This window comes from Nycticebus coucang, chromosome 14 (genome assembly GCF_027406575.1).
Source record: "Nycticebus coucang isolate mNycCou1 chromosome 14, mNycCou1.pri, whole genome shotgun sequence".
In the NCBI taxonomy this organism is placed as follows: Eukaryota; Metazoa; Chordata; class Mammalia; order Primates; family Lorisidae; genus Nycticebus; species Nycticebus coucang.
In genome coordinates, this window is record NC_069793.1 from 9,489,757 (window position 1) to 9,512,147 (window position 22,391).

At 43.2% G+C, this 22,391-nt stretch overlaps 1 pseudogene; it reads right to left on the minus strand.

Moving 5' to 3' along the window:
• Nucleotides 1-424: 424 nt before the first annotated feature.
• On the minus strand, nt 425-2,634 carry LOC128564275 (neurotrophin receptor-interacting factor homolog; annotated as a pseudogene).
• Nucleotides 2,635-22,391: the final 19,757 nt, after the last annotated feature.

The window sequence follows — 22,391 nt, forward strand, 5'->3', positions numbered from 1 at the left end:
TCTAATTAAAGGAATGGTGGTGTCCTCGGTGGTTCTTTGGTTTGGGGAATGTCCTCCCTCTGCTTCTTTCACATTCAGTCCCAATTCCCAACCATCCAAATGCATGTTCTATTGCAGGATCAAGTTGAAAAGGCACTGTCTTGGGCGGCGCCTGTGGCTCAGTGAGTAGGGCGCTGGCCCCATATGCTGAGGGTGGCGGGTTCAAACCCAGCCCCGGCCAAACTGCAACAAAAAAAGTAGCCAGGCATTGTGGCGGGCGCCTGTAGTCCCAGCTACTCGGGCGGCTGAGGCAAGAGAATCACGTAAGCCCAAGAGCTGGAGGTTGCTGTGAACCGTGTGATGCCACGGCACTCTACCAAGGGCAGTAAAGTGAGACTCTGTCTCTACAAAAAAAGAAAAAAAAGAAAAGGCACTGTCTCTTCAACTGGCTTGAGAGCTATGACGTAGGCTGTTTCCTCTTCCGCTTTGTCCTATTGTGGGTTTTCTGGTGCCCAATAAGGTGTGAGCTCTGGGTGAATGCCTTTCCACATTTGTGGCACACACTTGGGCGCTCCCCAGTGTGAGTCCTCTGATGCCAAATGAGGTGGGATCTCTGGCGGAAGGCTTTTCCACAGTCCTGACATGGGTAGGGCTTAGCTCCAGTGTGAGTTCTCAGGTGCTGGGAGATGGCTGAGCGATCATTGAAGGTCCTCCCACAGTCTTGACATTCAAATGGTCTCTCTCCAGAATGAACTCTCTGATGCTGTGTAAGGGAAGAGCTCTGAACAAATCCTTTCCCACAGTCCTGACACACATACGGCCTCTCCCCAGTGTAGATTTTCTTATGCACAGAGAAGTATCTTGGGTTCCAAAACATTTTACCATATTCACTGCACCTGCAAACTTGGCTCCGCTTGTGAATTCTTTTTTTTTTTTTTTTGAGACAGAGCCTCAAGCTGTTGCCCTGGGTAGAGTGCTGTGGCATCATAGCTCACAACAACCTCAAACTCCTGGGCTCAAGCGAGTCTCCTGTCTCCGCCTCCCAAGTAGCTAGGACTACAGGCGCCCGCCACAACGCCCGGCTATTTTTTGGTTGCAGCCGTCATTGTTGTTTGGCGGGCCTGGGCTGGATTCGAACCCGCCAGCTCAGGTGTACGTGGCTGGTGCCTTAGCCACTTGAACCACAGGCACTGAGCCCCCTCTTGTGACTTCTTATAAATGTAATCTGCTTAGTACTCCGGCTGAAGGTTTTCCTACAACCACTGCTTTCTTTGGACTTTTGTCTTCCACAATGATTCTGATGTTTTATATGTGAATTATGTTTGATGTTCTTAACCTGTGAGCCACATTTGTGCAAACGTTTTTTAGGAGACACCTTCTGGAGCAAAACCTGACTTGTGTCAAGACAAGTGTTTGCCTGAGACTTGGGGTTTTCACAAGGCTCCACCTGTGGGAGGATTTTTTCCAGAGCAGACCCCACTTGTTTAAAAACTTTGGGATGTGGGCGGCGCCTGTGGCTCAGTGAGCAGGGCGCCGGCCCCATATACGGAGGGTGGCGGGTTCAAACCCAGCCCCGGCCAAACTGCAACAACAACAAAAAATAGCCGGGCATTGTGGCGGGCGCCTGTAGTCCCAGCTACTCGGGAGGCTGAGGCAGGAGAATCGCCTAAGCCCAGGAGTTGGAGGTTGCTGTGAGCTGTGTGATGCCACGGCACTCTACCAAGGGCAATAAAGTGAAACTGTCTCTACAAAAAAATTAAAAAAAAAAAAAAAAAAAACTTTGGGATGTTCAGGTCCACATGCTGCAAGACATCTTCCAAGGTGGAAGATGTGGCATAATCCCTTGAGAATTCTTGTACTTTCAGGCCTTTGGCTGGTTCTCCCTCAGGAATGTCAGAATTTGGAGTTAACTGCTTACTTTCCGGTGTAGTCTCCCATCCCACAGAGACCAGGTGCCCGAATGTGTCCAGCATCACATCCTGGTACTCAGTCCTTTGTGTTGGGCCCAGCAGCCCCCACTCCTCCCAGGTAAAGTCCACGGCAACATCCTGGAAAGTCACTGCTTCCTATGAAGTCACATGTGTTGTCTGCTCAGGAGGGTTCTCAGGCAGGACTATCTCTGGCTGGATGGCTGTAGCCTGCTGCTGCTGCTTTTCCTGCTGGGCAGGGACCTTGAGACAGCAGGTGGGGTCCTGTGAAGGCTGGACAGGTGGTGCTTCCTCCTCAGATATCCAAGTCGCATCCTCCACCAAGGCTGCCACCTCTTCGAAGTCCTTTGGGTGCTGTGATTCCACCCACGTCCGGAGTTTCCCAGGTAGTGCACCCAAGAACTGCTCTAGCACCAGCATCTCTAGCATCTGCTCCTTGGAGTGAATGTCGGGCTCCAGCCACTGGTGACAGAGTTCACGAAGGTGGGTGAGGGCTTCTCGGGGACCTACCACATTCTCATAATGAAATTGCTGAAATTTGTGATGAGTAGCCTCAGGATCAGCTGGATGCTTGCCCAGCTGTTGTACTGGCTGTCAGGACTCAGGACCCCATCTTCAGCATAGAGAGTGCAAATCTGGGCATTCCAGGCACCAGCTACCTCCTGTTCAGTGTAAGGACCTCAACAACCTCAATGTTCATCAGGGGATTCTCAGCAGGAAGAGGATCCAGTTGAATTTTGATCTGAGGCCCAAGATATTACAGGACCAGGTCGTTGGAAGCCTGGAGGCCATACTTTTCTCTTTCTCAATCTGTCTGTCTCAGGAATGAGTCAAGTCCTGGTGCACGCCTCACACTGGCGCCCGTTGGCCCCGCGGCCAAAGCTGTTGATTTTTTTTTTTTTCGCAGAGATCGAGTCTCACCTTATCGCCCTCGGTAGAGTGCCGTGGCGTCACACAGCTCACAGCAACCTCCAAATCCTTGGGCTTAGGCGATTCTCTTGACTCAGCCTCCCAAGTAGCTGGGACTACAGGCGCCTGCCACAATGCCCGGCTATTTTTTTTTGTTGCAGTTTGGCCGGGGCTGGGTTTGAACCCGCCACCCTCGGCATATGGGGCCGGTGCCCTACCCACTGAGCCACAGGCGCCACCCAGCTGTTGATTTTTATATATTAATTTACAGACCAGATATTTACAGACTTCTTTCATTGTTCTTTATAGCTTCATTTTACAGTAGAACACCCATAGTTGACCATCTTCCTAATTGACCTCCCTTTAAGTGGACCTAATTTTCATAGATCAGATATGCACCACATGTATGCATCAGTACAGTAGACCTAGTCCCTTATGTCGATCTCCTCTGTATGTTGACTAGTTTGTCACGGTCCCTTGGGTGGTCAACTTACAGAGGTTCTATTGTATTTTCTTGAGTTCTCCCAAATTAATCATATCATTTTCAAATAATAATTTTGCCTCTTCATTACATCTTGTAATTTGTTTTTTTTTCTGATTGCTTTAGCTAGCACTTTCGGAACAATCTCAAATGTTACTGGTATCAGAAAACGACGTTTTCTTTTTCCTGAAAGTTTCATGGGAATGCTTCTGCTACTTAATCAGTAATCATGAAGCTGCCTTTGATTTGTTATACACATATATATCTCATTGAAGTTATAATACTAAGTGTTTTTTAAAAGCGGAGTAAATATTGGGTTTTATTTTTCATTTTTATGTTTTGGGTCCTGTAAATTTCCCATAGTTTAGATTCTGGTGATTTTGTTCCTGTAGTGTCAAGTACATCTGCCTTGCGTTTCCTATAAACTAGTAATTAGATCTAGAAGTTTCATTAGATTCTTTAAGGGGGCTATGGAGCAAGACAGCTTTGTGAGTGGTTGTGTGTTTTTTCATCAGAAGGGACATCATAACACGTTTCACTTTTTGTGAAGTTAGCAGTCATAGATGATTATTGCCTAGTTCCTTTAATTCATCAGAAGTTACCGAACTGAGGTTGCCCATTGGTAGAGTGAGTATAAGAAAGACAAAATAGGGCAGCGCCTAAAGCTCAGAGGGTAGGGCGCTGGCCACATACCCCCAGGCGGCGGGGTCAAACCCGGCCTGGATCGGCTAAACAGCAATGACAACTGCAAAAAATGGCTGGGCGTTGTGGTGAGTGACTTGTAGTCTCGGCTACTTGGGAGCCTGAGGCAAGAGAATCCCTTAAGCTCAAGAGTTGCAGGCGCCCTCAGTGCCTGAGCCGCCCATAAATTTTTTTTAAAGAATCATTATTGAAGGGCAGCACCTGTGGCTTAAAGAAGTAGGGCGCTGGCCCCATATACCAGAGTTGGCGGGTTCAAACCCAGCTGTGGAAAAAAAAAAAGAATGATTATTGAACAATAGATTGTTAACATTTTAATGTTTCGCTTACTTATGGTTATTATTCTGACTGAGGTGCAAATTATTCCAGTGGAAGGCCCTTCAAGTTAACTCCTGAGCTTTTTTTTTTATTATTAAATCATAGCGGTGTATGTTAATGCAATTATGGGGTACAATGTGCTGGTTTTATATACAATTTGAAATACTTTCATCAAACTGGTTAACATAACCTTCACCTCATTTTTTTAGTTATTGTGTTAATATTTATATTCTACACTTAGTAGATTTAACATGTACCCTTGTAAAATGCACTGTAGGTGTGGTCCCACCAATTACCCTCCCTCCACCCATCCCCCCCTTTCCCCTTCTTCTTGGGCTCTAGTTTGGTTATAGCTTTCATATGAAAGTTATTAATTGGTTTCATAGTAGGGCTGAGTACATTGGATACTTTTTCTTCCATTCTTGAGATACTTTGCTAAGAAGAATATGTTCCAGCTCCATCCATGTAAACATAAAAGAGGTAAAGTCTCCATCTTTTTTAAGGCTGCATAATATTTCATGGTGTACATATACCACAATTTATCAATCCATTTGTGGGTCAATGGGCACTTGGGCTTCTTCCATGACTTAGCAATTATGAATTGGGCTGCAGTAAACGTTCTGGTGCAAATATCTTTGTTATATAGTGATTTTTGGTCTTCTGACTATATACCTAGTAGAGGAATTGCAGGAGCGAATGGCAGGTCTATTTTTTAGATCCCTAAGTGATCTCCAAACACTTTCCAAAAGGAATGTATTAGTTTGCATTCCCACCAGCAGAGAGTGCAGGGAAAACACTTGAAGAAACCGGCCTGAGAGAATATTTTATGAAGAAACATATTTGTAGGTTCTATCTCCGACAAAGTTTTGATAACCAGAATCCACAGAGAACTCAAATGTATTAGCAAGAAAGAACAAGTAATCTCATCTTAGCGTGGGCAAGGGACTTGAATAGAAACTTCTCTGAAGAAGACAGGCGCTTGGCCTACAGACACATGAAAAAATGCTCATCATCCTTAATCATCAGAGAAATGCAAATCAAAACCACTTTGAGGGCGGCGCCTGTGGCTCAAGGAGTAGGGCGCCGGTCCCATATGCCAGAGGTGGCGGGTTCAAACCCAGCCCAGGCCAAAAAAAAGAAAACCACTTTGAGATATCATCTAACTCCAATAAGATCAGCCCACATTACAAAATCGCATAACCATAATATGTTGGTGTGGATATGGAGAAAAGCCTTTTTTTCTTTTTTTTTGCCGGGGCTGGTTTTGAACCCACCACCTCCGGTATATGGGGCCAGCACCCTACTCCTTGAGCCACAGGAGCTGCCCAGCCTTTTTTTTTTTTTTTTTTTTAAAGAGACTTGTCATGTTGCTCTGGCTGAAGTGCAGTAGCTTTTCACAGGCATATGGGATCATGCTGCACTGCAGCCTCCAACTCCCCGGCTCAAGCGACCCTCCTTAGTCTCCTGAGTAGCTGAGACTACAGGCAAGTGCTGCTGTGCCTGGCCTTACCTCTTAAATGTGTTACAACTCTAGTAATTTTTTGTTGTTGTTGTTGTTGGTTTTTGGCCGGGGCTGGGTTTGAACCCGCCACCTCCGGCATATGGGACTGGTGCCCTACTCCTTGAGCCACAGGCGCCGCCCAACTCTAGTAATTTTTTATAGATTTCCTTGTTTTTGTACCACAAGGTGTTCCTGGCTCATCTTTTTTTTTTTTGAGATGGAGCCTCAAGCTGTTGCCCTGGGTAGAGTGCCGTGGCATCACAGCTCACAACAACCTCCAACTCCGGGCTCAAGCAATTCTCTTGCCTCTGCCTCCTAAGTAGCTGGGACTACAGGCACCTGCCACAACGCTCGGCTATTTTTTAGTTGCTGCCATCGTTGTTGCTTGGCGGGCCCGGGCTGGATTTGAACCTGCCAGCTCAGGTGTATGTGACTGGCGCCTTAGCTGCTTGAGCCACAGGCGCTGAGCCATCTGGTTCATCTTGTACATTTTCTGACCCAGACATGGACTCGTTCATTTCCCTAAGGATCCCTGGTTCTTTTCGCTGGAAATAATAGTTAGTAATCTAATCTGACACTAGCTCTATCCATCACTACTGGGTAAGCCATTGTTTCTAGATGTTTTCATTGGACCAAATTAGGAAATCTTCATTTTTTTCTTTATTTTTTTAAACATTTTATATATATATATAGTTTATTATTATTATTATTTTTTTTTTTTGTAGAGATAGAGTCTCACTTTATGGCCCTCGGTAGAGTGCCGTGGCATCACACAGCTCACAGCAACCTTCAACTCCTGGGCTTAAGCGATTCTCTTGCCTCAGCCTCCCGAGTAGCTGGGACTACAGGCGCCCACCACAACGCCCGGCTATTTTTTGGTTGCAGTTCAGCCGGGGCCGGGTTTGAACCGGCCACCCTCGGTATATGGGGCCGGCGCCTTACCAACTGAGCCACAGGCGCCGTCCATATATATAGTTTTTTTTTTTTGCAGTTTTTGGCCAGGGCCGGGTTTGAACCTGCCACCTCCAATATATGGGGCTGGCGCCCTACTCCTTTGAGCCACAGGCACTGCCCTGAATTTTTTTCTTTTCTCTTTTTTTTTTTTTTTTGGCCAGGGCTGGGTTTGAACCCACCACCCTCAGCATATGGGACTGGCGCCCTACTCCTTGATCCACAGGCGCCGCCCTGAATTTTTTCTTTTAAGATAAAATGCATTAATAAAAAAAAAGATAAAATGCATTATTAGTTCACACTGTTACTTCTGAGACTATGGGTTTTCCCCACACTGAAAAATCTCAGTTCTCAGGTACTTGGTTTCATACTATATATACAACAGTCTCAGAACTCAAACAGCAACACTATAACTCAATACAATTGCTAAACCAGTTTAAGAATTTTTTGTAGTTCTTTTCCTCCTTAAGGAGTATACAATAGGGATGTACAATCAAATTACTGTTTTTCTTTTCTTTTTTGAGACAGAGCCTTACTATGTCTCCCTTGGTAGAGTGCTGTGGCATGACAGCTCACAGCAACCTCAAACTCTTGGGCTTAAGCGATTCTCCTGCCTCAGCCTCCCAGGTAGCTGGGACTACAGGGGCCTGCCACTACGCCCGGCTATATTTTTGTTGTAATTGTCATTGTTGTTTAGCTGGCCTGGGCCAGGTTGGATCCCACCAGCCTCTGTCCATGTGGCTGGCTCCATAACCACTGTGTTACGGGCGCTGAGCCTACTGTTTTTCTTATGTTGTTGATGTTTTCTTTGGCTTTGTTTGTTTTTTTGAGACAAGGTCTTACTCTGTCATACTTGGTAGAGTGCAGTGGCCTCATCATAGCCCAATTCAACCTCAAAATCCTGAGCTCATGTGATCCTCCTGCCTCAGCCTCTTAAGTAGCTGGGACTACAGACATGTACCACCACTTTTTTCTGTTTTTGGTAGAGAAAGGGTCTCACTCTTGTTCATGCTGATAGTTACTGATTTAAAAAATCACTTGAGGCCGGGTACAGTGGCTCATGCTTGTAATCCTAGCATTCTGGGAGGCTGAGGCAGGTGGATTGCCTGAGCTCGCAAGTATGAGACCAGCCTGAGCAAGAGCGAGTCCTTGTCTCTAAAAATAGCCAGGCGTTGTGGTATTTGCCTGAAGTCTCACCTACTTGGGAGGCTGAGCCCAAAAGTTTGAGGTTGCTGTGAGCTCTGATGTCACAGCAATCTACCAAGGGCAAGAAGGTGAGACTGTCTCAAAAAAAAAAAAAGAAATCACTTGACATAGTTCTATATTTATATAGACTATAAATACAAAGTTGAATACAAAGCTGAATACAAAGTTAGGATCATTAGTTTAATTTTGCTTTTGATTCTAAGAGATAGCTTTTTAAATTTTTACTTTTGTTTTATAAGTAGGTGATTATTTACATGTTTCCAAAGTAAAAACTTCAAAGTAAGATATACTCAGAGATACTCAGGAGGCAGAGGCAAGAAGATTGCTTGAGCCCAATAGTTTGAAGTTGCTGTGAGCTAGGCTGACACTGCAGCACTCTACCCAGGGAAACAAAGTGAGATTCTGTCTCAAAAAATATATATATATAGGGCAGTGCCTGTGCCTCAAAGGAGAAGGGCACCGGCCCCATATACTGGAGGTGGTGGGTTCAAACCCGGCCCTGGCCAAAAAATGCAAAAAAAAAAAAAAAAAATATATATATATATATATATATATACACACACACACTCTGAGAAACTCAGTGCCTTTCTCTTTCACTGTGTTTTATTCTCCCCTTATCTTTCTAAACATTTTTTTTTTTTAGTAGAGACCGGAGTCTCACTGCTGCTCAGGCTGGTTTCAAACTCCAGTGCTCAAATGATTCTCCAGCCTTGGACCCCCAGAGTGCTAGGAATACAGATGAAAGCCACCATGTCCATCCCCTTTCTAAGTAATTAAAAAAAAAACTTTGTGTATTTTTCTATTCATTACACTTTTATTTTTATTTATTTATTTTGAGATAGAGTCTCAATACGTTGCCCTCAGTAGAGTACTGTGGTGTCACAGCTCACTGCAACCTCAAACTCTTGGCCTAAAGCAATTCTCCTCCCTCACTCTCCCAAGCACCTGGGACTGCAGGTGCCCACCACAACACCCAGCTATTTTTTGTTGTAGTTGTCATTGTTGTTTAGCAGTCCCAGGCCAGGCTCAAACCCACCAGCTTTGGTGTATGTGGCTGGCACTCTACTCACTGAGCTATGGGCACTGAGCCTCTTTTTTCTTGCAGTTTTTTGGCCGGGGCTGGGTTTGAACCCACCACCTCCAGCATATGGGGCCCAGCACCCTACTCCTTTGAGCCACAGGCGCCACCCTCTTTTTTCTTTTTTGATGTAGCATGTTGTTGCTATACATTTCTCTCTTACTACTGCTTTTACTGTATCCCACAGGTTTTGATATGGCATGTTTCCATTTTCATTTGTTTTAAGAATTTTTTTTTAGTATATGTGCTGAGATATATATTTTTTGAGATAGAATCTCACTTCATTGCTCTCAGTAGAGTTCTGTGGTGTCACAGCTCATAGCAACCTCAAATTTGGGGGCTCAAGTGATTCTCTTGCCTCAGCCTCCCAGGCAGCTGGGACTACAGGTGCCTGCCACAATGCCTGGCTATTTTTTTTTTTTTTTTTTGGCCGGGGCTGGGTTTGAACCCGCCACCTCTGGCATATGGGACCGGCGCCCTACCACTTGAGCCACAGGCGCCGCCCATGCCTGGCTATTTTTTGGTTACAGTTGTCCTTGTTGTTTAGCAGGCCTGGGCCAGGTTCAAACCTGTTATCCTCAGTGTATGTGGCTGGCCCCCTGCCAACTGAGCTACCGGGGCCACCATCCCTGGCTATTCTTAGAGGTGAGGTCTTGCTCTTTCTCAGGCTGGTTTCAAACTTGTGAATTCAAGCAATCCACCCCCCTCGGCCTCCCAGAGTGCTAGGATTACAGGTATGAGCCACCACGTCTGGCCTTGTTTTAAGGAATTTTTTATGTCCTTCTTAATTTCTTCATTCACTCTGTTATTAAGGATTGTTATTTAATTTCTATGTATTTACTAGCTCTATTTTTAGAGCTCCTCTTGTTATTGATTTCTAGTTTTATTCCATTGTGGTATGAAAATATTTTTAAATATTTGTTTTGTGGGCTAGCATATGGTCTATCCTATAGAATGTTCCATGTGCTGATGAGAAGAATGTACATTCTGCAGCTGGTATATAAAATGTTCTGTAAATGTCTGTTAGGTCCATTCAGACTACAATACAGTTAAATTCCAATGTTTCTTTGTTTATTTTCTATCTAAATGATCTGCTCAGTGCTGAAAGTGGGGTATTGAAGTCTACAGTATTATTTATTGTATTAGGGTCTACGTCTCTCTTTAGCTCTAATATTTATATATATACATATATATGATCTTAATATATCAAATTATATACTTTTGTGTGTTTTCATGGTGGTAGATATTGTCCTTTTGCTTCCAGATGTAGTCCTCTCCTAAACATTTCTTTTTTTTTTTTTTTTTTGCAGTTTTTGGCTGGGGCTGGATTTGAACCTACCACCTCTGTCATATGGGGCCGGCGCCCTACTCCGTTGAGCCACAGGTGCTGTCCCTAAACATTTCTTGTAGGGCCAGTCTACAAGTAATAGATTTCCTGTTTTTTTTTTTTTTTTTCTGAGAAAGACTATTTCTCATTCATTTATGAAGGGTAGTTTTGATGGTTCTTGTCTAACAGGTTTTTTTTTTCTTTGAGCATTTGCAAAGTACTCAATATATCATCACATTCTCTCCTAACCTGTAATGTTTCTGGTGAGATTTCTGCTGTTAGTCTGATAGGAATTCCCTTATATATGACTTGATGGTTTATCTTGCCTTTTTTTTTTTTTTTTTGCAGTTTTTGGCCGGGGCTGGGTTTGAACCCACCACCTCCGACATATGGGGCCGGCACCCTACTCCTTTGAAACACAGACACTGCCCCTATCTTGCTATTTTTATAATTTTTTATTTTGAGACAGAGTCTCATTCTGTTGCTCTGGGTAGAGTGCCGTGGCATCATCATAGCTTCCATCAACCTCAAACTTTTGGGCTCATGTGATCCTCTTGCCTCAGCCTCTGAGTAGCTGGGACTACAGATGTTTATCAACACGCCTTGCTAGTTTTCTAGTTTTAGTAGAGACAGGATCTTGCTGTTACTCAGGCTGGCCTTGAACTCCTGAATTCAAGCAATCCACCCCACTCAGCCTCCAGGAATGCTAGGATTATAGGCATGAGCCACCATGCCAGCCTATTTTTAGAATATTTTTAGATCCAAGGTCTCTCTACGTTGTCTAGGTTGGCCTTTAACTCCTGGGTTCTAGTGATCCTAACACCTCAGCTTCCGAAGTAGCAGGTATTACAGGCATGGGCCACCACGTATGGCTTAGAATTCTTTGTCACTGACTTTTGACAGTTTTTTTTTTTTGAGACAGAGTTTCACTTTGTTGCCCTCATTAGAGTGCTGTGGCATCACAGCTCACAGCAACCTCCAGCTCTTGGGCTTAGGTGATTCTCTTGCCTCAGCCTCCCAAGTAGCTGGGATTACAAGTGCCTGCCACAACACAGCTATTTTGTTGTTGTTGCAGTTTGGCTGGGGCCAGGTTTGAACCTGCCACCCTTGGTATATGGGGTTGGCACCCTACTCACTGAGCCACAGGCGCCGCCCAACTTTTGACAGTTTTGCTATAACATGGATTGGAGAGGATGTTTTGGGTTGAATGTATTTGGGGATCACTGAAGCTTCCTGTACTTGGATATCTATAAATCTTCTAAGTCATGGGAAGTTTCTGGCAATAATTTCATTAAATAGGTTTTCTTTTTTTTTTTTTTTTAACAAAGCAGTTTGTATATGTTATATTAAATAGGTTTTCTATGCCTTTTACATCTCTTTTCCCTCTGGAGCTCCTAAAATTATATTTAATAATATTTATACACTCATTGGTATCCCAGATGTCACAAAGACTTTCTTCATTCTTTTATTCTTCTTTTGTAACACTGGATTATTTCAAAAGACCTGTCTTCAAATTCAGAAATTCTTTCTTTTACTTAATCTAATTTATTGCTGGAGCTCTTGGTTATTTTCTTTTTATTTCATTCATTGAATTTTTTAGTTCCAGGATTTCTGTTTAGTTTTCCTTATATCTATCTCTTTCTTGGATTTCTCATTCAGATCACAAACTGTTTTCTTGATTTCTTTGTATTTTCTATCCATGTTCTCTTTATTTTGCTAATAGTTTGAATTCCTTTTCAGGCATTTCACAGATTTTCTTTGAGGTCTGTTACTGGACAATTATTGTGTTCCTTTGGAGGTGTAGTATTTTCTTGCTTTTTCATGTTTCTTGTGTCTTCCCATTGATATCTGCACATCTGGTATAACATTTGGTTCTTTTCAATTTTATGGGGATAGTTTTTGTAGGAAAAGTCAATAGTGCCATTTTTATAGGGTACTTTGGCTTTGGTTCTGAGTGGGCACTGTAGTTTAGTCTCTATGTGATTTCTTTAACTGTAATCAATGCCAACAGTGTCTGTGAATTTCTCAATGGCTTAGGCTGCAGTCATTTGTGGAGGCTGTGGTGGGGCTGTGCTAGAGACTGGGGCATCAGGTGGGTTGGTCCTCAGGCCTCCACGTGACATGAGAGGGCACTGGCTATGTTTGCAATAGATCAGTTTTGGATTCCTACATGGCACAAACAAGTACATAATCCTACCACTGGAGTAAGTGGGATTGCTGTTAGTGGCAGTGGCTGTCAGAAGGCAAATCTCAGGCTCTGGGGAGTGTACACTTTGGCTCCCTACGTCCCAGGGGAAGCCTCCCTGATATACCAGACTGTCTGTTCCCCAGGGTGTAGGGCACAAGGTAGTGTTGGGGGTCAGGGACCATTTTTGCTATTATTACTTTGCATACATAGTTTTATTTATTAGAATAACAAAAATAAAAAATTCCTATTTTACCTTAAAGTATTTTGTTATTGATTTCTAACTTCATACTCTTGTCATTAGAGAAGATACTTTATATGACTTCTGTCTTTTAAAATCTATTAAGGTGCTCTTTTACCAAGAACCCATCTACCTGGGCTGCGTTCGCACCAAAGCCATGAAGAAGGCATCATTGAGAAGTACAATACACGTCTGGGCATGACAAGCATGTGTGCAAGGAGATCACCAACATTCCAAGTAAGAAGCTCCACAACAAGATAGCGGTCTATGTCAGACACCTGATGAAATGGATCAAGAGAGACCCAGTGAGAGGCATCTCCATCAAGCTAAAGGAGGGGGAGAGAGAGGTCTGAGCCCTGGATCAGGAGATGACTGAAGTAGATTCTGACACTAAGGAAATGCTGAAGCTTTTGGACTTTGGTAATCTGTTCAACCTCCAGGTCACTCAGCCTACAGTTGAGATAAATTTTAAAACACCATGGTATATCCTAGAAAATGCTTCATGGGCGTTTTTTTTTTTTTGAGTCAGAGTCTCACTTTGTCACCCTTGATAGAGTACCGTGGCATCATAGCTCACAGCAAGCTCAAACTATTGGACTCAACCAATTCTCTTGCTTCAGCCTCCCAGGTAGCTGGGACTACAGGCGGCTGCCACAACCGTTGGTTATTTTTAGAGACAGGGTCTCACTCTTGCTCAGACTGATCTTCAACCCATGAGCTCAGGCAATCCACCCATCTTGGCCTCCCAGAGTGCCAGGATTACAGACGTGAGCTACCATGCCTGGCAGTCTGGAAATATTATTGTAGAACTGTCTGGAAGTGAAAAATCTTTAACCAAAAACTATAAAATACTGGTGAAATAAATTGAGGAGGGCGGCGCCTGTGGCTCAAGGAGTGGGGCACCGGTCCCATATGCCGGAGGTGGCGGGTTCAAACCTAGCCCCCGCCAAAAAAAAAAGAAAGAAATTGAGGAAAACACAAATAAACTGAAAGATATCCCATGTTCATGAACTGGAAGAATTAATATTGTTAAAATGTTCATACTACCCAAACCTACAGCTTCTATGCAATCTTTATCAAAATTCCAATGTCATTTTTTCAGAAATAAAAAAATTCCTCAAATCTATATGGAACCAGAAAGACCCCAAATAGCCAAACCAGCTTAAGCCATAAGAACAAAGTTGGAGGCATCATATACCTTGATTTAAAAATGTAAAACTATTGTCTTCAAAACACCACAGTATTGGGAGGCGCCTGTAGCTCAGTGGGTAGGGCGCTGGCCACACCCAGCCTGGCGGGTTCAAACCTGGTCTGGGCCAGCTAAACAACAATGACAACTGCAACAAAGAAATAGCGGGCAGCATCTGTGGCTCAAAGGAGTAGGGCGCCAACCCCATATGCCAGAGGTGGTGGGTTCAAACCCAGCCCTGGCCAAAAACTCCAAAAAAAAAAAAAGAAAGAAAAGAAAAAGAAAAAGAAATAGCTGGGCATTGTGGTGGGGGCCTGTAGTCCCATCTACTTGGGAGGCTGAGGCAAGAGAATCACTTGAGCCCAAGAGTTTGAGGTTGCTGTGAGCTGTGATGCCATGACACTCAACTGAGGGCGACAAAGTGAGACTCTGTCTCAAAAACAAAAATAAAAAATGCAGTATTGTCATAAAAATAATCACATACATCCATGGAAAAGGATAGAATTCCCAGAAATAAACCCATGCATTTATGGCTAGTTGATTTTTGATAAATATGTCAAGAACATACAATGGGGGAAGGACAGTTTTTTCAATAAATGGTGTTGGGACAACTGGATATCCACATGCAGAAGAATGAAACTAGAGCTTTATCTCATATCTCATCAACTCAAAATGGACTAAAAACTTAAATCTAAGACTGGACACTGCCAGGCATGGTGCTCATGCCTGTAATCCCAGCACTTTGGAGGCTGAGGTGGGTGGATTGCCTGAGCTCACAGGTTTGAGACCAACCTGAACAAGAGCAGACTCCATCTCTAAAAATAGACCCTCCTCGGCTTGGCGCCTAAACCTCAGTGGTTAGGGCGCTGGCCACATACACTGAGGCTGGAGGGTTTGAACCCCACCTAGGCCAGCTAAACAACGACTAGTGCAACAAAAATATAGCCAGGCATTGTGGCAGGCGCCTGTAGTCCCAGGGGACTACTTGGGAGGCTGAGGCAAAAGTATCTTAAGCCCAAAAGTTTGAGGTTGCTGTGAGCTGTGACATCACAGCACTCTACCAAGGCCGACATAGTGAGACTCTGTCTCAACAACAACAACAACAAAAAAACAAAAACAATGACAACTGCCACAAAAAATAGTTGGGTGTTGTGGTGGGCGCCTGTAGTCCCAGCTACTTGGGAGGCTGAGGCAAGAGAATTGCTTAAGCCTAGGAGTTGGAGGTTGCTGTGAGCTGTGATGCCATAGCACTCTACCCAGGACGACAGCTTGAGGCTCTGTCTCAAAATAAATAAATAAATAAATAAATAAATAAATAGGTCCTGTGTGACTCGGTGCCTGTGGCTCAAGCGGCTAAGGTGCCAGCCATATACAACTGAGCTGGCAGGTTGGAATCCAGCCCGGCCCGCCAAACAACAATGGCTGCAACCAAAAAGCAGCTGGGTGTTGTGGCCGGTGCCTGTAGTCCCAGCTACTTGGGAGGCAGAGGCAGGAGACTCGCTTGAGCCCAGGAGTTGTAGGTTGCTGTGAGCTGTGATGCCATGGCACTCTACCCAGGGCAACAGCTTGAGGGTCTATCTCAAAAAAAAAAAAAAAGTCCTGTGCATCAAAGGAACAATTAACAGAATAGCAACAACACAAGTAGGAAAATACATTCCCAAACCATACATATAGTAAGGGGTTAATATCTAAAATAGTATATAAGGAACTCAAACAACTCAATAGCAAGGCAACAAATAATTCAATGAAGTAATGGGGAGTGAACCTGAACAGACATTTCCCAAAGACATACAGATGGCCAACAAGTATATGAAAACACCCTCAACCTCACTAATCATTAGGGAAATTCAAAGCACAATGATATATTACCTCATATCTATTAGAAAGGTTATAATCAAAAAGATGAACAGTAATAAGTATTGGTAAGGATGTAGAGAAAGGGAGCATTTATACATTGTTGGTGGGAATGTAAATTAGTACAACTATTATATAAAATAGTATACCAGTTCCTCAAAAACACTAAGAATAGAACTACTATTTGATCCAGCCATCCCACTACTGGAGATAGCACATATATCTAAAGGCATTGAAATCAAGACGTTGAAGAGGTATCTGCACTCTCATGTCCATGTGAATAGGGCACCGGCCCCATATACCGAGGGTGGCGGGTTCAAACCCAGCCCCGGCCAAACTGCAACAAAAAAATAGCCGGGCGTTGTGGTGGGCGCCTGTAGTCCCAGCTGCTCGGGAGGCTGAGGCAAGAGAATCATGTAGGCCCAAGAGCTGGAGGTTGCTGTGAGCCGTGTGACGTCATGGCACTTTACTCAGGGCAGTAGGGTGAGACTCTGTCTCTACAAAAAAAAAAAAAAGAATCAACCTAAGGGTCCTTCAGTGGATGAATGGATAAAGAAAATGTGGTATATGTGCATAATAGAATACCATTCAGTCTTAAAAACAAGGGAATTCTGTCATTTACAACAGTGTGGATGAACCTGGAGGGCATTGTGCTAAGTGAAATAATCCAGGCACAGAAAGACAAATACCAACTGGTTTCATTTGTATGCAGAATCTAAAAATGTTGAACTCCTAGACTTATAGAATAGAATGGTGGTTACTAGAGCTGTGTGGTGGGGGGAGTGGGGAATGGGGAGACGTTGCTCAAAAGGTACAAAGTTTTAGTTAAAAGGAACAAGTTTTGAGATGTAGTGCACAGCTGTATGAACAGTGTAGTTCATAATAATATGTATTTCAAAATTTCGAATGTCTCAAAAAATGATAGGTAAATGTAGTGATGAATATGTTAGCTTGATTTAATCACTTGCATTGTATATTTATAGCAAAGCATGACATTATATCCATAAATATGCACAATTTTAATTTGTCAATTAAACAAACCGAGGGTGAGCAAGAGTGAGACCTCCATCTCTACTATACAAAAGATTCCTGTTCATCATCATAATGGGAAACAAGCTTATTTTGTTCTTGGGCTTTTGAGTATGGATTGTACTATTTTTAGTATAGGAATTCATGAATAAATCAAAGAAAGTACTATATTTACTGTATGAGTAAATAAAGACAAAACAGGTTATTCTTGATACAAATATGCAAGTATGTAATGCAGTAAGAGTCATGACTAGTACATTCCTGAAGCACTAAGTTCTAGTAAAATAAATTGATGAAAGCTGACCCTTTTGGGTAAAGAGCACTTAGATAAATGGATGTTATAGTCCATGTTGTTGTTCTGGCTTAGGTTATTTGCTTTTTAATTAAGAAAAGGACAAAATAGGGTGGCACCTGTGGCTCAGTGAGTAGGGCGCTGGCCCCATATACTGAGGGTGGTAGGTTCAAACCCGGCCCCGGCCAAACTGCAACAAAAAATAGCTGGGTGTTGTGGTGGGCGCCTGTAGTCCCAGCTACTCAGGAAGCTCAGGCAAGAGAATCACCTAAGCCCAAAAGCTAGAGGTTGCTATGAGCTGTGATGCCACTGCACTCTACTGAGGGCGACAAACAAAAAAGGACAAAATAAGGCTGGGCAAAATGGCTCACTCCTGTAATCCCAGCACTATGGGAGGGAGACCAAGGTGGGTGGATAGCTTGAGTTTACGACTTTGAGACCATCCTGAGCAAAAGTGAGACCCTCACCCATCTCTACTAAAAATAGAAAAAACTGAGCAAGAGGATCTCTTGAGCCCAGTTGGAGGTTGCTGTGAGTTTTGACTCCACGGCACTCTATCCAGGGTGGCAGCTTAAGACTTTGTCTCAAAAATAAAATAAAATAAAATAAAGGACAGAATAGTTTAATTATTAGTTGAATAACTAATTGTGAGAGGGCTTACTCATGGATCTATGTAGAAAATATGTCACTCGTCCACTTACACTTAATCTAATAATTTTCACTATGTTTAAATTCAGTTCCTAAGTTTAATTAAAAAAATAAGAAAAAAAAATTAGCCAGATGTGGTGGTGTGTGTCTATAGTCCTAGCTATTCGGGAGGCTGAGGCAGGAGAATTGCTTGAGCCCAGGAGTTTGAGGTTCCTATAAGTTAGGCTGAGGCCAGGGCACTCTAGCCCAGGTGACAAAGTGAGACTTAGTCTCAATAATAATAATATAATTAATTTTAAAAGAACTCCCTTCAGGTCTGTCAGTTTTTGCTTTATATATTTTGATGATCTGTTATTAAATGTATAACATTTCTAATTTTATATCTTCTTGCTGTATTGAACTTTTTATTAACACATAAATGTCTTTATTTGCCTCTTGTAAACTGTTTTTATTTAAAGTCTATTTCATCTGATATGAGTGTAGCCCTGCTTTCTTTTGTGTACTATTTGCATGGAGTGCTTTTCGCTATGCTTTCTTTTTTTTTTTTTTTTGCAGTTTTTGGCCAGGGCTGGGTTTGAACCCGCCACCTCCGGCATATGGGATTGGCACTCTACTCCTTTGAGCCACAGGCACCGCCCCTGCTTTCATTTTTGAGATTTTGGATTTTAAGGGTGTCACTGATAGATAGCAGAAGATGGGATTATATGTTTTTATCCATTCCAATAATCTCTGTCTTTTAATCAGAGAGTGAGACTAGCCTGAGCAAGAGTGAGACCCCGTCTCTATAAAAAAATAGAAAACATTAGTTGGGTGTAGTGACTTCCTGAGTAGTTGGGACTACCTGAGGAGGGGTAGACCTGAGCCCAAGAGTTCAAGGTTACAGGGAGCTATAACGATGTCACTTGAGTCTAGCCTACCTAACAGAGCAAGACCATGACTCAAACAACAACAAAACAACTGTAATGATTTTTTTTTTTTTTTTTGTAGAGACAGAGTCTCACTTTATGGCCCTCGGTAGAGTGCCGTGGCCTCACACAGCTCACAGCAACCTCCAACTCCTGGGCTTAAGCGATTCTCTTGCCTCAGCCTCCCGAGTAGCTGGGACTACAGGCGCCCGCCACAACGCCCGGCTATTTTTTGGTTGCAGTTTTGCCGGGGCCGGGTTTGAACCCACCACCCTCGGTATATGGGGCCGGCGCCTTACCGACTGAGCCACAGGCGCCAACCCCAACTGTAATGATTTTTAAGAGCTGACTTATTTCTGTCATTTGCTATTTATTTTCTAGATGGCTTGTAGGTGGTTTTTTTGTTTGTCATTTCCTGCATTACTGTCTTCTTCTTCTTCTTTTTTTTTTAGAGACCACTTTGTCACCCTCGGTAGAGTGCGGTGGCGTCACACAGCTCACAGCAACCTCCAACTCCTGGACTTAGGCGATTCTCCTGCCACAGCCTCCGGAGTAGCTGGGACTACAGGCGCCCGCCACAGCGCCTGGCTATTTTTGGGTTGCAGTTTGGCCGGGGCCGGTTCAAACCCACCGCCCTTGGTATATGGGGCCGGCGCCCTACCCACTGAGCCACAAGTACTGCCCACATCACTGTCTTCTTTTGTGTTGATTTTTGGAGGTGAAATATTTAAATTCCCTTCTCATTTTCTTTTGTGTATATTCTATACCTATCCTAGTTCCAAATTATAGTGAGTGTATGTTCTCTTTTTCTTAGAGATATTTCACAGCTTTGGAAGTACAAGGGACAAGATGTTGGAAGATGATGCAATCTTAGAAAGGAGTACAACAACTTGCCAAGTCATAGAAAAAGTTCTCCCTCAATGTCATTGTAAAAGAAGGTAAACAGTATGCAAACACTTTTTTTGTTGTTGTTGGAGTTTGACCAGGGCCGGGTTTGAACCCACCACCCTTATTTGAGGCTGGTGCCCTACTCACTGAGCTACAGGCACCACCCACTTTTTCTAAGTTTTTATAAACAGATAAAACTTTATTTCTCAATGGTTCTATTTTAAATTGCAGTGTACTAAAGTAGTATTAGTTTTTTCTGTTTTGTTTTTTTTTTTTTCATTTCTTTGCACGTTTATAACTGATAGTAAGAGAGCTTCAAAATTTTATGGCTCGTGCCTGTGATCCGAGCACCCTAGGCAGCTGAGGCAGGAGGATTTTTGAACTCAAGAGTTCGAGAACAGCCTGAACAAGAGACCCTGTCTCTACTAAAAATAGAAAAATTAGCTAGGCTTTATGGCGGGTGCCTGTAGTCCCAACTACTTGGGAGGCTGTGGCAAGAGAATCACTTGAACCTAAGAGTTTGATGTTGCTGTGAACTAGGGTAACGCCATGGCATTCTAGCGTGGAGCAACAGAGTGAGGCTCTGTCAAAAATAATAATAATGTTTTTTCTAACTCCAGTGGGGGCAATTTGGGTCATCAGTATTTCTCTGATAAATTATCCATTTTATCTAGGTTTGGAATTTTTTTGCATAATGTTCTGTCAAGTAGTCTCAATAATTTTTTTTTAATTTCTGTTTTAATGGTTTTCCTCTCCTGTCATTTTTTATTTTGTATATTTGTGCTTTCTTTTTTCTCTTTTTCTTCTATTTTTTATTTTTATTTATTTCTGACTAATATGAGGGCACATACAATTAGCCACATTGCTTGCTTTTGTAAGGCAAAGTCTAAATTGTAGCTGTGTCCCTCACACACAAGTGTGACCCGCACATTGTTCCTGCTGGAAAGGAACCCACTGCTCTTTCTTTTTTTCCATCAAGTTAACTGGTGGTTTGCCTATTTGGGGGGTAAGCAAACCCTTTTTATACATGGCCAGATAGCAAATCTTTTAGGCTTTATCAGCCCACACAGTCTCTGTTAGAGTTGCTTGACTCCATCATTGTAGTATAAAAACAGCCACAGGCAACAACATCTAACTGTGTTCCAGTCAAACCATATTTATAAAATTTGTGGCAGGCCAGATTTGGCCTGTGAGCTGTAATTTGCCAAACCCTGGTGTATTCTGTTAATTGTCTTCAAGAAACCAAGATTTTAAGGCCTGTTATGGTAGCTTATGCCTATAATACTAGCACTCTGGGAGGCTGAGGCAGGTGGATCCCCTGGGCTCAAGAGTTCAGGACCGGCCTAAGCAAGAGTGAGATCCCATCTTTAAAAATAGCCAGGCTTTGTGGTGGGCACCTACAGTCCCAGCTACTTGGGAGACTGAGGCAAGAGGATTATTTGAGGTTGCTGTGAGCTATGATGCCATGGCACTCTGCCAAGGGAGATAAAATAAGATTGTCTCAAAACAAAGAAAGAAAGAAAAGAAACCAAGATTTTAGCCAGGCATGGTGGTCCCATCTACTGAGGAGGCTGAGGTGAGAGGATCATTTGAGACCAGCCTGGGCAACATAGCAAGGTCTGTCTCTTAAACAAACAAAAAATAAGAAATCAGGATTTGATTTATTAATTAGGTCTATTTTTTTCCTATTTTCTGTTATTATTATTATTATTTCCTTATTTTTTGTTTGTTTTGAGACAGGGTCTCATTCTGTAGTCCAGGCTGGAATGGAGTGTCTCAATCACACCTCATTGCAGCCTCTAACTCATGGGCTCCAGCAAAGCTTCTGCCTCACTCTCCTGAATAGCTGTGACTACAGGCACGTGACACAATGCTCAGCTGGGTTTTTTTTTTTTTTTAATATTTTTATTCAGCTCTACAATGTGTGTGTGTGGGTTTTTTTTTTTTTTTTTTGCAATTTTTGGCCAGGGCTGGGTTTGAATCTGCCACCTCTGGCATATGGGGCTGACATCCTGCCTTTGAGCCACAGGTGCCACCTAGTGCTCAGCTGGGTCACTTGAGCTGTTTTAAAAAATATTTTTCTAGGTATGGGGTCTCATTATGTTGTCTAGCCTGGCCTTAAATTCCAAGGCTCAAGTGATGCTCCTGGCTTGGCCTCCCAAATTGTGCTGGGATTACAGTTGAGCCACGGCCCAGAACTTTGTGCTTTCTTTTGGTTTACTTTGTTGTCCTTTTCCTAATTTTTTTGAATTGGGAATTTAAGTCATTTTCAGGCTCTAATTTTTGCTGATAAAAGTGTTCAGTGAGCCAGGCTCAGCGCCTGTAGCTCAGTGGCTAGGATGCCAGCCACATACACTGGGGCTGGCGGGTTCAAATCCAGCCTGGGCCTGCCAAACAACAATGACAACTATAACCAAAAAATAGCTGGGCATTGTGGCGGGCGCCTGTAGTCCCTGCTACTTGGGAGGCTGAGGCAAGAGAATTGCTTAAGCCCAAGAGTTTGAGGTTGCCATGAGCGGTAATGCCACAGCACTCTACTGAGGACGACATAGTGAGACTCCGTCTCAAAAAAAGAAGAAAAAAAGTTTTCAGTGGGCCAGGCACCCAGCACTTTGGGAGGCTGAGGTGGGGAGATTATTTGAGGCCAGGAGTTTAAAATCAGCCTGGGGAACATAGTGAGACTCCATATCTACAAAAACTTTTAAAAAAGTAACTGAGGATGGTGGTGTGTGCCTGTAGTCATAGCTACTCAGGAGGCTGAGGCAGAAAGATCACTTGAACCC